The sequence below is a fragment of the Budorcas taxicolor genome, chromosome 9 (assembly GCF_023091745.1).
Source record: "Budorcas taxicolor isolate Tak-1 chromosome 9, Takin1.1, whole genome shotgun sequence".
Classification (NCBI taxonomy): Eukaryota; Metazoa; Chordata; class Mammalia; order Artiodactyla; family Bovidae; genus Budorcas; species Budorcas taxicolor.
Genome location: NC_068918.1, coordinates 52,836,930 through 52,853,844, shown reverse-complemented (window position 1 = coordinate 52,853,844; position 16,915 = coordinate 52,836,930). Strand labels below are relative to the sequence as shown.

At 39.2% G+C, this 16,915-nt stretch overlaps 1 protein-coding gene across 1 annotated transcript in view; it reads right to left on the bottom strand.

Annotated features, from left to right (window-relative positions):
• RNGTT (RNA guanylyltransferase and 5'-phosphatase) overlaps positions 1–16,915 on the bottom strand; it is a 233,538-nt gene that overhangs the window by 7,860 nt on the left and 208,763 nt on the right. The gene's annotated exons all lie outside the window — the stretch shown is intronic.

Genomic DNA, 16,915 nt, shown 5'->3' with positions numbered 1-16,915 from the left:
TTTTCATGAAAAATTCCTAAAATAAACTGTTTCATAAAAGATGGTAAACATGAGATTGTTTTTAATGTAGAAAAAAATGTCAATAAAAAAAGAAGTAAATCGAATTATGTCATCCCCCTATCAGGGGCTTCCCATTACAGAGCACTAAATGACACTGCCCCTGTTTATCTTTCTAGCTCTCATAAATTATCTTAGAGCATCCCACAACTTTTCCTCTACCTTGTTTATCATTATCTGATTATTTGCTTAATATCTGTCCACCACCATGGTTAATAATTACTGTATACTTACTAGGTGCGGGGTACTTTCTAAGTGCTTTACATGGATTCATTTATTTAACCCTCACAACAACTCTAGGAAGTATCACCCCTGTTTTTAAAGATAGGGAAGCAGAGGCAGAGAGGAGTTAAGCAATTTGATTAGAGACTCACAGTCAGTAAGAAGCAGAGAAACACTGCATCCCTATTAGGTTTTATTCCAATCTCAAAGGTTTTTACTCCATCCCTGTTAGGTTTTCATCCCAATTCCAAAGAAAGGCAATGGCGAAGAATGTTCAAACTACCACACAATTGCACTCATCTCACATGGTAGCAAAGTAATGCTCAAAATTCTCCAATACTGAGGCTTTAACAGTATGTGAACTGAGAACTTTCAGATGTTCAAGCTGGATCCAGAAAAGGCAGAGGAACCAGAGATCAAATTACCAACATCTGCTGGATCACAGAAAAAGCAAGAGAGTTCCAGAAAAACATCTACTTCTGCTTCACTGACTACACTAAAGCTCTTGACTGTGTGGATCACAACAAACTGTGTAAAATTCTTCAAGAGATGAGAATACCAGACCACCTGACCTGCCTCCTGAGAAATCTGTATACAAGTCAAGCAGCAACAGTTAGAACCAGACATGAACAACAGACTGGTTCCAAACTGGGAAAGGAATATGTCAAGGCTATATATTGTCACCCTGCTTATTTAACTTATATGCAGAGAACATCATGCGAAATGCTGGACTGGATGAAGAACAAGCTGGAATCAAGACTGCAGGGAGAATTATCAATAAGCTCAGATATGCAGATGACATAACCCTTATGGCAGAAAGCGAAGAGGAACTAAAGAGCTCTTGATGAAAGTGAAAGAGAAGAGCAAAAAAGCTGGCTTAAAACTCAACATTCAAAAAACGAAGATCATGGCATCCTGTCCCATCACTTCATGGCAAATAGATGGGAAAACAGTAGAAACAGTGACAGACTTTATTTTCTTGGGCTCCAAAATCACTGCAGATGGTGACTGCAGCCATAAAATCAAAACACGCTTGCTCCCTGGAAGAAAAGCTATGACCAACCTAGACAGCATATTAAAAAGCAGAGACATTACTTTACCAACAAAGGTATATATAGTCAAAGCTATGGTTTTCCCAGTAGTCATGTATGGATGTGAGAGCTGGACCATAAAGAAATCTGAGTGCCGAAGAAGTGATGCTACTGAACTGTGGTGCTGGAGAAGACTCTTGAGAGTCCCGTGGACTGCAAGGAGATCCAACCAGTCCATCCTAAAGGAAATTAGTCCTGAATATTCATTGGAAGAACTGATGCTGAAGTTGAAGTTCCAATACATTGGCCACCTGATGCAAAGCACTGACTAACTGGAAAAGACCCTGATGCCGGGAAAGATTGAAGGCAGGAGGAGAAACAAACAACAGAGAATGAGATGGTTTGATGGCATCACCGACTCGATGGACATGAGTTTGAACAAGCTTTGGGAGATAGTGATGGACAGGGAAGCTTGGCGTGCTGCAATTCATGGGGTCACAAAGAGTCGGACACGACTGAACAACTGAACTGATTAGGTTTTACAATCTGAACATGAATCTAATGAGGTTTCAGATGTAGACACTGAAGCCCAGAGTATTTAAGTAACTTGTATAAGGACACAAGTTGTATTGAAATTCAAATTCTTGGCCTCTGTCAGTCAAAAACCTGTGATTTCCTTTCCCCTAAGAATCTAGCCTCCAGGTTGAAAACGTATTACAGGAGGCAAAGGTACACTATACTTGAGGGAGATTTTACTTCTTGTGTAATAAACTGTAATTTAAGTAGTCATTTCCAAGGATTACATTCCACTTGGGAGAGCCTGTGGGTGGGAGGCGAAGTGATGTGTGACAGACGAAGGCCAGGAGAACATAACATGCTGGTTTGAACCAGTCACGATGTCTATCAAGTTTCCTTTTTCTGCACTTTCCAAACGCCCGCCATGTTGACCTGCATCAGTCTCTGCTGTTTGCTATTCTGGTTGCGTGAGCACGAACCACAAATCATAGCAAATTGCAGAATTTCTCAATCATTAAGAATTTACAATAGGTTAATTTTAAAATGGGCTGTACTTCACAGCTGCAAAGCTTTTGTCTGATTTCTCAACCAAATGAGAAGCCATTATTGGACTGAAGACCTTTCCATGGGCATGACCAGTCAAAGGAAAAGGTCATGTGCACGGAACAGGCAGTTCTGCCAGGTAAGGTGAGGTAATGGTAACGGTTCACTAAACAGAGAGCCACACTCTATGGCACAATATATCGTTCTGTGTAGTACCAAGCATGATGAGAATTTATAAGTAGATCATGGGTTCAGTGCATGCTTGGGATAGTAAAAATGATACAAAACCAAGGAAAGCTTTACAAGCTACTGGCATACCTCAGTTTACTGCACTTTGCTTTATTTCACTTCATAGATACTGCATCTTTTTTTTTTTTTTTTAACGAATCAAAGGTTTGTAGCAACACTGTTTTGTCAGATGCTGGTTAGCATTTTTTTGCAAAGTATTTTTAAATTAAGGTATGTATATGTTTTTGGACATAATGCTATTACTGAACACTCATTGAAAGTGAAAGTCACTCAGTCGCGTCTGACTCTTTGCGACCCCACGGAATTCTCCAGGCCAGAATACTGGAGTGAGCAGCCTTTCCCTTCTCCAGGGGATCTTCCCAATCCAGGGATCGAACCCACATCTCCTGCACTGCGGGGGGATTCTTTACCAACCGAGCTGTTAGGGAAGCCTACTGAACACTTAATAGACTATAGTTTAGAGTCAACATAACTTTTATATACATTAAGCAACCAAAAAATTCATGTGACTTGCTTTATTGCGATTATTTAGGTGGTCTGGAACCAAACACCAGTATCTCCAAAGTCTGCCTGGATCATTAATGTGAGGAAACTAAAATGCAATATGCATGTCTAACACTTTTTCTTACTAAATAGTTATAAGTATGATGACAGACTTAACTGAAGGTGCTTATTTTTTAAGATGTCTTTCTCACAGCCAGTGCAAATAATCAGTAAAGTATATTTGTCAGACTGAGTTTGAGTAATGGTCCGTCTACTGGCAGTAAACACCTAACTTAAAATCAAGTTAATGGTCATTAAATATCCATGCTTAACAAAGTTCACAATACACTGGATCTTACGTTTGAGTTAGGAAAGTCACTAAAATGTCAATGCTAAATCCAATTTACTTCATTGAGTCCTCCATTTACTTTCTAAGGACTTGCTAATGATTTGGACCCAATAATGGTCATTTTTTATTCTTTAGTAATGCAGGATGATTACATATAACTTTATCTCTTTCCTCTCCCCCAAATTTTTAAACCCAACTATTCAACTCTGCCCTTTTTATGAGACCTCATGAGAACTGTCCTCCAGCTTAGATCAATGTAGCATGTGGCAATAAATCAAAATGCTACCATAATAAGTAAAGATTTCCTTCCTGTTCTGCTTACCACTTAGAGAGAAAGAGAGAAGGGGTAAAAAAAAAAAAAGGCTGACATTCTTCCCTTTTGATTATCTTCCAGAATAAACTCTTGTTTTAAAATGGCCTGATTTGCTTTAGCATCACTAATAGGCACCGAAGTCCACAGACCTATTATGCCTGTGAATCTTTAGCTCGGAGACAAATAACTCCTCAGTTTAGTGATAATGCTCTGTGGTGACTGGGACCCATCGGAGCAAACGAAGTTTCCAAAATTCCATTCTTACAAGTTGGTATCTCAAGTCAGGGCAGACTCTCACTGAGACTCTCCAACCACAGTAACTGTAACTTTGCCATACACGCTGCATTCTGCTTTTATATATACTTTCTCAAAAACTATTTCTTTTTTGAGAAAGAAATCCTGGAGTTATTGACAAACATTATACAAACACAGAATGACAATATACTGCTCTGAACCCTAGAGTTCTATTTTGTATCTCTATATACCCTCTGAATGACATTCACAATGAATTTATTTAAATCTGCTTCATCAGCTTCTAGCTTCTGATATTGGAAATATCAGAAACCACTCAAAAGTTGAAAGTTTGAAAAGAGTTAATATAAATTATCTTTATCAGTTGTCACAGTCCTTAAACACCTTCTGCAAAAAAAAAAAAAATCTTTGTTTCCCCCCTAAAACATACTACAAATATCTTTCATAAAATCCAGTATTTTGGAGTTAACAGCAAACTTGGAGGTCATCAAATAAAACACTTATTCTGAAATATCCAAGTACTAAAGTACATTCCACACTATCTCTATGAATTAATGTATTTTTATGAGTGTGAATAGTCATGCTTTGAGGTAGTTATAAAACCAGCAGAAAAAGCAAATTCATTACTTTGGTAACTTGCACTCAAGACTAACTTAATACTCTTACCCAAGATAATATTTTTTTTTAATTAATTTTTATTTGAGTATAGTTGTGGCTTCCCTGGTGGCTGAGTGGTAAAGAATCTGCCTGAAATGCAGGAGACCCGAGTTCGATTCCTGGGTCAGGAAGATCCCCTGGAGGATGGCGTGGCAACACACTCTAGTACTCTTGCCTAGAGAATCCCATGGAAAGAAGAGCCTGGCAGGATGCAGTCCACAGGGTGGCATAGAGTTGGACATGACTAAAGTGACTAAGCAGCAGCAGTTTCTGAAGTATAGCAACTAAGAGATTTATTTTCATTCAGAGATATTTACTTTTAAAATTATTGACAGATTTTTTTCCTTCATGAGGAAAAGAAAGGGAGAGAACAAATAGTTTTTGAATACCTGACTTTGCAGTCAGCACTTTATGCACATTAGAAGGAAATGGCGACCCAGTCCAGAATTTTTTTTTTCTTTTTTTAGCAACACAGGTATATTTTATTTTACATTCTATTAGCAGACAGATGGGCAGAAGACAAAAATAAACCACTAAAGGGGAAGTTGAACACAAAATGCCTTAGATAATCTTTTCTCCTAAGTTAAACTGAAGAAAAACATCTGTAATTTCAGCTAAGAAAACTATTAAAGTCAGGTGTGTCCTGCTGGTTTCAGAAGAGTTGAAAATTTCATCTGAATCTTTGTAAATGTAAACCTTTTTAAAAATTAGGATGGGCGTGGGGTGGGGTGGAGAGTTAATTTTCAGTGGAGAACTACACATTTTCCCCTTCAATCACTTATAATGTATTTTCCAAACATAAGGAAACCAGCAAATAATTACTGGGAAAGAAGAAGGGACTACAGAAAAGTCTGGCTGACAGAAAAGAACTCTGGAATGATGTGAAATGAAAGTGGGGAAGACTGTGAGAAGAAATAACAGAGTCCTGATGGTATACTCTGTCCACCCAACCTCAAAATACACAGACGTGAAGAGCATCCAGAGGCCTCTGCTAGGATCAGGAGGAACGTCAAATTGTAGGGTGGTTTCTGAATTCACGTTACACCAAACAGCACAACTGTACTCACAAGGTTGAGGCCTGAGCCTGAGACCTCCACTCCCAAAAGCAATCACGTGCTCAAGGTCTCCTGCGTTTTGTGGTCTTGGGACAGAGCTCTGGAACCAGCATCTGAGTTTCACAAGTCAGTCTGAACTATCTGAACGCCCACCTCCAAGGAAATCAACACATAGCCCAGTCTTTTCTGGAACTAACTGTACTCTCATCAGAGGCAAACCTAGCCCTCAAAAATAAAACCCCAAAAGGCTGAGAGGTACAATCTCCACCTGGCTCTCTGGCTCCCCGCCACTCCAATATTCTTGCCTGGGAAATCCCATGGACAGAAGAGTCTGGCAGGCTGCAGTCCGTGGCGTCACAGAGTCGGACACAACTTGGTGACTAAACAACAAGGATCAGAAAGTTTAGCTAATTCTCTCAAGGCTGTTTTGAGATATGGAGCTCTGCATCATACTGTCCCTTGGAAATATCTAGAAAATTCAACATGCTGGAGGAAAAGGAAAATTTTATAGTTGTTCACTCCTAATCCAGAAATTACTGAACAACTAAACCAAAGAGCTAATGGAGTATACTTTGCAATCACCACAAACTACAGGGGACAGTGGATTCCTTTAGGTCACATTAAGATTATTGTAATACAATCTTCTAAAATAGATATGATAAAAAAACACAGGCTACATGTGAGAAGAACAAACAAAAATGAACAAACAGACAAAAAATTCACCAGCCTCCAGCGCCATGGGCTGGTTAATAGTAGTGTGGAGAAACAGAGGCCTGGAAACAAGTTACCAGGAAAATCTCTAAAGTGGTAGGGGAAGACGTGGAGAAGGAGACAAAGGAAGTTCTCAGTGTCCTAAGCCACTTCTGTGAAATGAAGGTAAAGTTCTTTTCAGCTGAGTAATATACAACAGAGAAGGATCTCAGTGATAATTAGAGCTAAATTTTTAGGAGGCTCCAGTGATTGGAGGGTCACATGATTTCTGTCATGTGATTCTCAGTCTTTTCTATCATGGCAACTGGTTTATCTCCTTTTATCTTCCCACCTTGGAGGGGTGGTGTGGGATCTTTGCAAAGAATTATGCATGTATGTAAAATGCACAAAAATACTATTATGTAAAGATTTCTATATTTAGAAGGATCTGATTGCCTGATTTTGGGGAGATCAGCATTCACAACTCCTGAAGGTTACGTTTGGAACCAGATTCAAGTTCTCATTTAGTTTCCTCCCTCCTCGACTCCCACATTCCCTTAGGTTTTTGTTCTCATCTGGTCCTGATGAGGACAGTGGCAATGTCTCCTCATGGGAATAAAGGACGAAAATCAAAATTACACAGGCAATCCTCCCCCTACCCTACGCATGCATACTTGTCTTTGCACATTCACCACTCAACTGCTCTTATCAAGCCTCCAGAGAGTCTATTCTGAATAAGGTGGCTGTGTTTGCCTGCTAGGAAGGAAATTATTCTCTGGGCTGTAGCACTAAATTACCTGGAATTAAGTATGAAGATATAAGGTAGGTGGCTTTTTACCTTTCCTCTAACAGGTACCTAGCACAATCTTGGTGCTTAATAAAAATAATACATCAGGTATGTGGCATGCTTGGCAGGAATGCTTTTAAATCATGTTATAAGACATCCTCACAGTAGTGTGCCTCCCTCTAATTCTAAGTCAGCTCAGCCCTGCGACTACAGAAATCACTGAGCAAGTCTCTGACAATGCTCCTCCCACCAGTGCCAACCTGTGCCGTTGCCAACTTTTAGGCCACGACACCTGCCACCCTGAGTGCCCATGGCTTCCACTGTGGTGTTTAATTGTGCCAGAAGCACGCTTGCTACTTGAGGGTCTGATCTGGCCAAATGACAATACAGGAATGATGCCTGTCTGGAGGTTTAATTCATAACTGGAATGTTGGAAAGTAACAAGCTGAGAACACTCCATCGCTTGCTTTGCGTGCCAGCTGCCACAGAAGAAGGGTGATCGCCTCCTGATCCTGTCTGTGCCTGGAGGCTCCAAATTACCACTGCTTTAACTGTCCTGCTACCACACTTCAGGCGTTACCACTTCTCTTCCATTTTTGCCTTTGAAATGTTCCAGGAACAACAGAACCCCATCCATCTCATTGGTGCCAAAGTATAGTCACACTTCCCCCACTATGGTGTTCAATGGACAGTCCTGTCCTCTTCTGTTCTTAGGAAAGAGTAGGGGTGGGGATAGTAAGTCCCTGTTTTACCACTCACACAGCAGAGTCTGGAGATTCCCAAGCAGATGAATGCTGTGTAGCCCCAATCCAAAGTCTGCTGACTGCAGAGCAAACAGCTGAATTTAACCCCAAATTAACCATGAAATATGAACTCTGGGTTAAACAGGTTGGCAGCAATTTGGTAAATCAGGGAAAGTGGCAGAGTGAACTTCTGGGGTTTTTTATTTTTAATCTGACATTAAAAGGAAAAGTTACTCATTCTTAGTTTTATTTCTTTTTGCCCACTCCTCCATCCACCCAACCCGTTTTATTTTCCTTAAATAACTTTTTAGAAATCAAAATCCAGCAGAGAACAATTATGTTAATAATGCTGGGAAATTTGTTTGCTTTGTTAAATTGGGCTTCAAAAGCACTTCAACTCACATTTGTGATCACAAGTAATGCCTGTTCTTATATCCATTTAAAATGTTTACTCTATTACAGCTTGTTATAAATGTGAGTCTCAGATGCAGCACCATGGCTGCTCATTTTCCAGACCACAATTTTATGATAATCATATGAAATATATTCATGTGTCAACAGCCCTGCCTAACAGTGCCCCAAATGGGGTTGTTTGCAAGACTGTGTTTCCAAGAGACACACAGTTCTGTGCTCCAGGACATTAAGAAACTAGCAGAAAGCCCTCTATTTGACTATTTTAACTGAGTTTGTAACATAAACTCTTTTGCTACACTTAGCTCAGTTTAACTGTTATGATCTCAGAAAACAGGTGAGCTCCAACAAGAAAACTGACCCTAAATACTCACACATGATGGGATAAATGGGTTCAGTTACTCTTATTTTATGCTTAGAGTCTCTTTCTGAGCCACCTTCAAGTGCCAGAGGTGATGGACTGCAGAATTCTTCTGTACTTGATGTTCCCCTACTGCACACAGTGATGAACAGCTATGTAGAAGATACTTTTTGTCACCCTGGCATCTCATAAAGAAGTAAGAGAACACTTATAAGATATGCAGATCCAAGAACTGAAAACAAAAAATGGGTCCAGAGGGTCCCCTCACTTTCCAGTATTGGTTTCTCCACATACTCACACCCTCCTCACTTTTGTGACAAGTAGCCCATATAACTGCCTAGTTCTAGGGGTTGCAATCTCAAGTTTTTCAACTAAGCATTTTTTTAGGCTCTATTAAACAGGTATTAGGCCAAGTGCTTTTACGCTCCTTGCATGCGTGCTAAGTCACTTTAGTCGTGTTGACTCTGTGCAATCCCATGGACTGTAGCCCACCAGGCTCCTCTGTCCATGGGATTCTTTAGGCAAGACTACTGGAGTGGGTTGCCATGTCTTCCTCCAGGGGATCTTCCCAACCCTGGGACTGAACCCATGTCTCTTACATCTCCTGCATTAGCAGGCAAGTTCTTTACCACTAGCACCACCTGGGAAGGCCTTTTCGCTCATTATTTCATTCATAACGTGTGTCCACATGCAGTGGATCATCAACTTTCTAGAGGGAGGAGCAGGCATGTACTGGCAGAAAGTAGGATCACGTGGAAATAAGCCATATATTATTTTTTGCTTCATTCTTGTTTCTCCTGCTAGGACCACCTCTCTGAATTAATAACAGGTTTGTGCAAATGCTTAATCTACCTTAAGACAATTCACTTTTTACAGCCGAGTGCTTTAGAAAGAGTACCAAGTCCAGAATCTTGGCTAGAAGGGAGCATAAGAGCTCACCTAGGCCTCTTCTCTTTTTAGACTGAAAACAATGAGGTTCACAGAAAGCCTGCAATTTGTCCAAAGTATATGGTTCTGTAGGGGCAGAGTCAGAATGAGGGTCCGGACTCCCTGCATTTCAGTCTTACCCACTGACCCTGTGGTCTACGAGGCAACGCTTCACCAGTAAACTGGGTTACTTAGCAGGTCAAATTTTTACTTGCAGTCACATAAGTTTCACCAAAGAGGAGGAAAATGTCTGACCCAGCTTATCTAATATAATAAAAAATAATTTATATCCCAACCTACTATGGACACACACACACAAACACATCTCATAAAACAATTTATATTCTGATGTGGTAAACTTTGCTGTTTTTCCTTCTATTTCATTCCATTTCATGAAAATCGAAACCAAAACTGGTTGAGACCCATGTAACTGCTCTCAAGACCAAGCACCAAAGTTAGGAAAAAACTTCACAGAGTATATTAAGAAAATAATAAATTAATTTCAAACTAACAAGGAAGTTAAGGGAGGCATTTTACCATTTCTGGTCTTGAAGTACATGAAAAATGGAAGAGGACAACTCTCAGCACAGCAAGTTAAACCCCACTTTACGGCTCCTTCACCTTTCCCACGTCCTCTCCTTTCCCAGAGTGGTACCCCTTGGAGAAGCTGCCCTGCGCCAGGCAAATGCTCTCACCCATCTCTCCCATGGCCCCTGAAGTGCTGAGGCTTGACTTTAATAATTTCAGATGACATTTCCTTAGAGAATTGAGTTTATTCTGTCAACTCCTGAAATATCACGTGATTTATTACTTCAGAATATAATTTCTTCCTTCTGTTTATGTTCCCCTTCATTAGATGGTAAGCTCCTTGAGCAAACAAAACAGGGGTCCTTGTTTCGTTCAGTACCAGAGCTCACTGCACACATAAAAAGTGCTCGATAAATGTTAAGGGGGAAAAAAAAAAGAAGAAGGAAGTTGATATGCATTATACAAAGAATTTATAGAAATGACATCAGATTTTGAAATATTTCAGCTGTTATTAAATGATTTTCATCTCTTGGACTGATCAGGCTCTCACGTCATCTTTGCTTCCCCTCTGGCTAACCACCTCGCTTTAATAACAGAATTACTTTCTCTGGGAAGCCTGCTCTGACTCCACAGACTCTCTGCTTCATTGATATGCTCTCACAGTACCTTATTCTTCCCCTTAACTCAGAAAAATAGCATACTGAATTCTCTACATGTAAGACTTGACAGTAAGCTCCATCAGGATGGTGCTTTAATACAATGCCTCTCATGCTGTATGTCCTCCATTAAAAATTTTGCATGCAAACATGCATGAAAAGTTCTGTACTTCTGAGCTGAAAACCAAACTAAACCAAAATTTTATAAACGCAACCTAATGACCTGACCCTATGCTGCTGCTGCTGCTAAGTACCGCTTCAGTCGTGTCCAATTCTGTGCGACCCCATAGACGGCAGCCCACCAGTATATGGATCAATCACAGCTTTCTGAGCAGAAGTTCCTTTAAACCATGCTGCCACATAAAATTAGGCTTCTCCTTTGTGGCTGTGGGTACAATTTCCAGTGAAAGAAGAAATAGGATGTCAGCTATTGAGGAGAACTGAAGGGGGAAACAGGAAGGAGAAAATAAGCAAACACAACATCTACCATGCATTTTCATGTCAGATGGAAAATAAACATACAAAACAGTTAAGGCATCCCATTGTATCATATTCATTATAAACCAGAATTTTCTGCTTCCTAAAATATGAAAGATGATTATGCATCCACCCAGTATTTATCAATATCATTTACAGTAGGAAAAAAGATGAATGTATCATTCCTTTTTGTATCAAATATACAAGTAGGAGAAGCACAAGAAAAATACACGGTGTAAATATGCAAATTTTAAATAAGTAATTCATTTACATAGCTAAAGAGGACAGTCAAAAAGCTAGTTTAAAATTCAACATTCAAAAAACTATGATTATGGTATCTAGTATCATCACTTCATGGGAAGTAGGAAAACAATGGAAACGGTAACAGATTTTATTGTCTTAATCACTGCAGATGGTAACTGCAGCCATGAAATTAAAAGATGCTTGCTCCTTGGAAGAAAAGCTATGACAAACCTAGACAGTGTATTAAAAAGCAGGGACATCATTTTGCCAACAAAGGTCCATATAGTCAAAACTACAGTTTTTCCAGCAGTCATGTATGGATGTAAGAGTTGGACTATAAAGAAAGCTGAGCTCCAAAGAATTGATGCTTTTGAACTGTGGTGCTGGAGAAGACCCCTGAGAGTCCATCCTAAAGGAAATCAACTCTGAATATTCATCAGAAAGACTGATGTGGAAGCTGAAGCTCCAATACATTGGCCACATGATGAAGAAGCACTGATTCACTGAAAAAGACTCTGATGCTGGGAAAGACTGAGGGCATGAGGAGAAGGAGACAACAGAGGACGAGATGGTTGGATGGCATCACCAACTCAATGGACAGGAGTATGAGCAAACTCCGGGAGATAGTGAAGGACAGGAACACCTGGCATGCTGCAGTCCATGGAGTCTCAAAGAATTGGACACAACTTAGCAAATGAACAACAACAACTGACAGGAACTCAAATATCTTTATAAACATTAGCCCTTCACATTCTCATGAGTTGGTTTTACAAGATTCCTATTTTAAACAGTGACTTAGGACCCATGTAAATAAGGATAAATTCAAAATAGTTCCTGCCTTCCTGTCTGCCACTCAAAACTGAGCCTAGATTTCTTTCTTAAAATAATTTTCCGTAATAAATCTTACGTAAGATCTCCATAAAAATTTCCTACAGAGAACAGACTTATGCACACTTTTTTTCTGTGTTTGGGATGTGTGTGTGTGCACATACAGTTATGTACATGATAGGTATGTTTATGATGTGTGTATACTTTTTTTTCAGACTTTAAATATTAAATCCAGAGTTTTTAGAAAGCATGTAGCTAATATTTGGATATTAAAAAAAAACAACTAAAACAGAGACGGAGTAATAAATCAAACCTTGCAACTGAGACTAGGAACAGAAGGCTCTTTTGTCATTTTTGAACCTTCCAAGGCCTAAAGATAAACCTCAGCCCTCAATTCCTCTGTGTTTGGGGCCACATCTAGCACCTGCCCTGCAGAATGAGGAGGAATGCCTCATCAGACCACCGTCTGTCACGTGAGCATTGCTGAGCTTCTCGGAGCAGATCCAGCGCTTTCAAGAAAGATAGTATGGTTGCAGCATCTCCTAGACCTGCCTTATTCTGAATTCAGCTCTTTCAGGAAGGCTGTTCTAAAGAAATTCCAGTTTATTATTGCCAATGAATATATGATCCCTTGGTAAACTAGACCAAATTCATAGCAAAGGGCAGACATATGCTACTAAGAGGCCACAGACTGTATTTACAAAATTCAGAGAGCTAGCCATGGAAGGTTTCAAGCTTACTTTCTCCTAACTCCAAAGCTCTTAACCATGTGATTTGAATAGAATTCTCAAAACATTTATTTTATATGACTTTGAATGTGTTCACCTTCCTTTTATAAATCCTTAAAATAAAAAAACTCATAAATGACTGCCTTTTAATTTTGGTTAAAAAGAAACTAGAAAACCAGACATGATTTACTGAAAAACATATTTTTAATTTAAAAAGTTGTTTTAAGACAAAGACAAGAACCCCAAATCTCATATTTAATCCTGAGTTCCTTCCAACATACCACACTACTTCTTTTTACTTCTTTAGTTAACCATATAGCAATTTAGGGACAGCTTGGTACACTATTTTCCTCACCTTACTAGATATTTGAGACAATTTAGGAAAGAGTGCTACAAAACAATATAAGGAACTGTGGATTAGGTAGAACTAGAAGAAACTCTTGGATTCTGGTGCTTTTGATACATGGGTGTTGTGCTGTGCACTGCACAAGCATTAGGCACTACGCTACGTCCCTCTATGCTGTTCAGGTTGTAAGCCACATAACCTGGAGCACAGTGCTTAGAATCTGCCCAATGGTTGCTGTTGGTCGGAATGAGTTAACCTATGTAAACCATTTGGTACAGACATCAGGGACCGCAATTCTGTTTGCCTGCTTCCCTGTTGTTTTCTGGGGTTATTCTGCACTCAGTTTCTGTGAGGAAAATATGATCATGTATTACATAAACAGAAGAATTCTTCTTCCATTCTATTTGTGTTAACTTCCATGTTAAACAGAAAATAAAACTAAATAAACTGAAGAAACTAAACCCCATGCAGTTCACCCTGACTTATTCAATATATGCTTCACTCAACATACTTTATATAGCATACACATGTGGCGGTGGTACTGGGGGTGGTCGCGTTGCTAAGTCACGTCTGACTGTGACCCCATGGACTGTAGCCCACCAGGCGCCTCTGTCCATGGAATTTCCCAGGCAAGAATACTGGAGTGGGTAGCCATTCCCTCCTCCAGAGGATCTTCCTGATCCAGGAATCAAATCTGCTTTTCCTGCACTGAAGGCAGTCTCCTCCACCACAAGCATTTTCTCCACCGCCGAGCCACCAGGGAAGCCCCCTCATAGCATATATACACACTTTTATATAGTATAAAAATATTAATGGTATAGAGGAAGGCAAATACTTGACTATTAGATTTACTTTTATTCTATTATCAATCTGAATTGGAAAAAGCTGTCTTTCCCATGAGGTTATTGATAAATTAAAACCAAAGTCATAACTGGCTTTGAAACAACACCTTGAGCTCAAAATCAAAATGTCTCCTGCAGTTAGACCCTGCAGCACAGATGGGAACTCCTAAGCACAGTCACATGCTCTAGTTTTTTAGGAGAGGTGTATCAGGTTTCCAATATCCAAGAAACAGACCTGTGGCGTTAGTTATGCACTCACGCAGTTTCTCATGTCAAAGTTCTTCACATGAAGGAAAAAGTCAAAAGAAAGTATATCAGAAGACCCTAATGATCTGGATCCCAAAGTTGATAAAAGACTAGAGCCCCTATTTATAATGACTGGCTACAAGCTTTAGAGATGAAGTGACACAGGGGTAGGAGGAAACATCATTTTCTAAAATGACTTTTATAAGCCTGATGCAAGACGCTTTATCCACACTATTCTACAGAATCGGGCAATAACTCTAAGGAGGAGACACTGTCATTCCCATCTGATAGATGAGAAACCAAGGTACGTACACTGGATGAGAATCCCACCACATTCACCTAGTTCTTGCCTATCCTACGGTTCAGGGATTGGTTTGCTTTTCAGTTGAATGGCAAATCATCCTTGTGCACTTTAAGAGATTCATGAAAAAATTTCCATAAAGATTTCTAAAAGCTAATTATGAAAATTAATCCTATACCCCATAAATGGCATAAATATGTCTCACACACCAGCCTGCCACATTTCTCACAATTAAATCTCAGCCAAAAAAAAAAGTACAAGAGCCAAAACAAGCTAAAAAAAACTGAAGGGTTCTATTCTTTTTGATAAGATATACCTTCTTCCTAATCTTTCAGATTTCTCTATTGGTTACATAGCATAAGCAATTTTCTCACAGGAAATCTCTTGTATTTATAGCAAGCTAATTACTCTCTAGAAGTGATTGTCATATGTATGTGGATGGTTTTGGATGCAGTTTTGTCAATAGCTGGGAAATTAATTCATGTCTCACCCCATGCAAGCTTTATGTTTTAAGAGATTAAAAACCACTGCAAAGACCGATTACCAGGGAATTTCTGAAGACTACCCTTAATTTAAAAACTCATTAATCTGCTTCCTTGTGGATGAGACAATCTATGACACTGTTTGCTATGGCCAGCTCAATGTTCCATCTAATTGTGAGGGGAAATATCTGTTTATTAAAAATAAAAGCTTTATGCTTTAAAGTTTAAATTAAAAAAAAGTTTATCTTTTAATAAAAGTACTACATTGACATAAAGACAAAAGATTCCAGCCAATAAAATGCTTACTAATCTTATATACCAAAAGCTACAATATGCTATTTACTACACAATGACTGTTTTCTCTCGAGAGAAATATAAGCAACATTTTGCAAATTTCATCTTGTTGAAATATATTCCTGTCTGCTGAGCTGCTTATTTTGTATGAGCAAAAGTGAAATATACCATTTTTGCTACTGTCAAATAAAAACTATTTAAATGATTACCAATTTTGACTCTTGCTCTAATTTTTTTTAGCTGCATACAGTAATACACTTTCAAAAAATGATGTCAGGGATGTCTCTTTACTACAGCAAAATATTAAAATAGATAATTGGTGTTATCTATGTATGGTGCACCCCTGAAGAATAATATGGAGAACATTTTTTTAAAAGAGGTGACATCCATTTCTTTATTTCTTTATATTGAGTCCCTCGAAAGCACGTGATACCATCATTATAAAGGCCTCTAGCAATTATGAGGGTTTTGTATAAGTAAGCCTAAAAAGTTTAATACGTTTTTAGGACCATTCATTAACATTCAGAGCACCTACTATTCATCTACTTCAGTGGGTGGGACACATACTTTCTCAATTCAAACATGGAAAGTTTCAGTGGCTAGAAAAGATCTACATGTGCAAAATCCTAAAAGTTAAATAAGAATACAGGAAAATAAAAGATTTTATAGACAGTGTAAGATTATTTGATAAGTACATGACATAGATTATATACCATTCCCAGGAAGAAAGGACGGTTCCTTACCAGAAATGGGCTCATACCGCCCTTACTGTTCTCACGGTATAGTCTTTGCTTTTTAGCCATTTGTATACATATCTTACCCATGGAGGAGGAAATGGCAACCCACTTGAGTATACTTGTCTGGAAAATCCCATGAACAAAGAAGCCTGGCGGGCTACAGTCCATAAAGGTCACAGAGAGTCGGACTCGACTGACTGACTGAGCACAGCACACATACACACCTTAAGTTCTTGAAAAGGCAGATTTTTAAACTTTTCATTTCTTAATCCCATCACAGTACCAAAAGGTACCCAACACTTGGCATATGCTCAATCAATGTTTATTTGAGCACCTGAATAAACCAATGACTGATGACAATGACACAGGTGGTGAAGACAGCAGCCACACTCAGGGCCAGGCAATGTTCTAGGTGCCTTGCGTGATTGACTAACTTACTGTTAGTTTTCTCTTGGTATTACCATTGAGAGACCAGCTTGTCCCCACTCATCTAACTCCTTCATGCCCTTCAATTTGGGGCTTAAACTTGACTTCTTTAGGGAGGTCTTCCCAACTCACTGG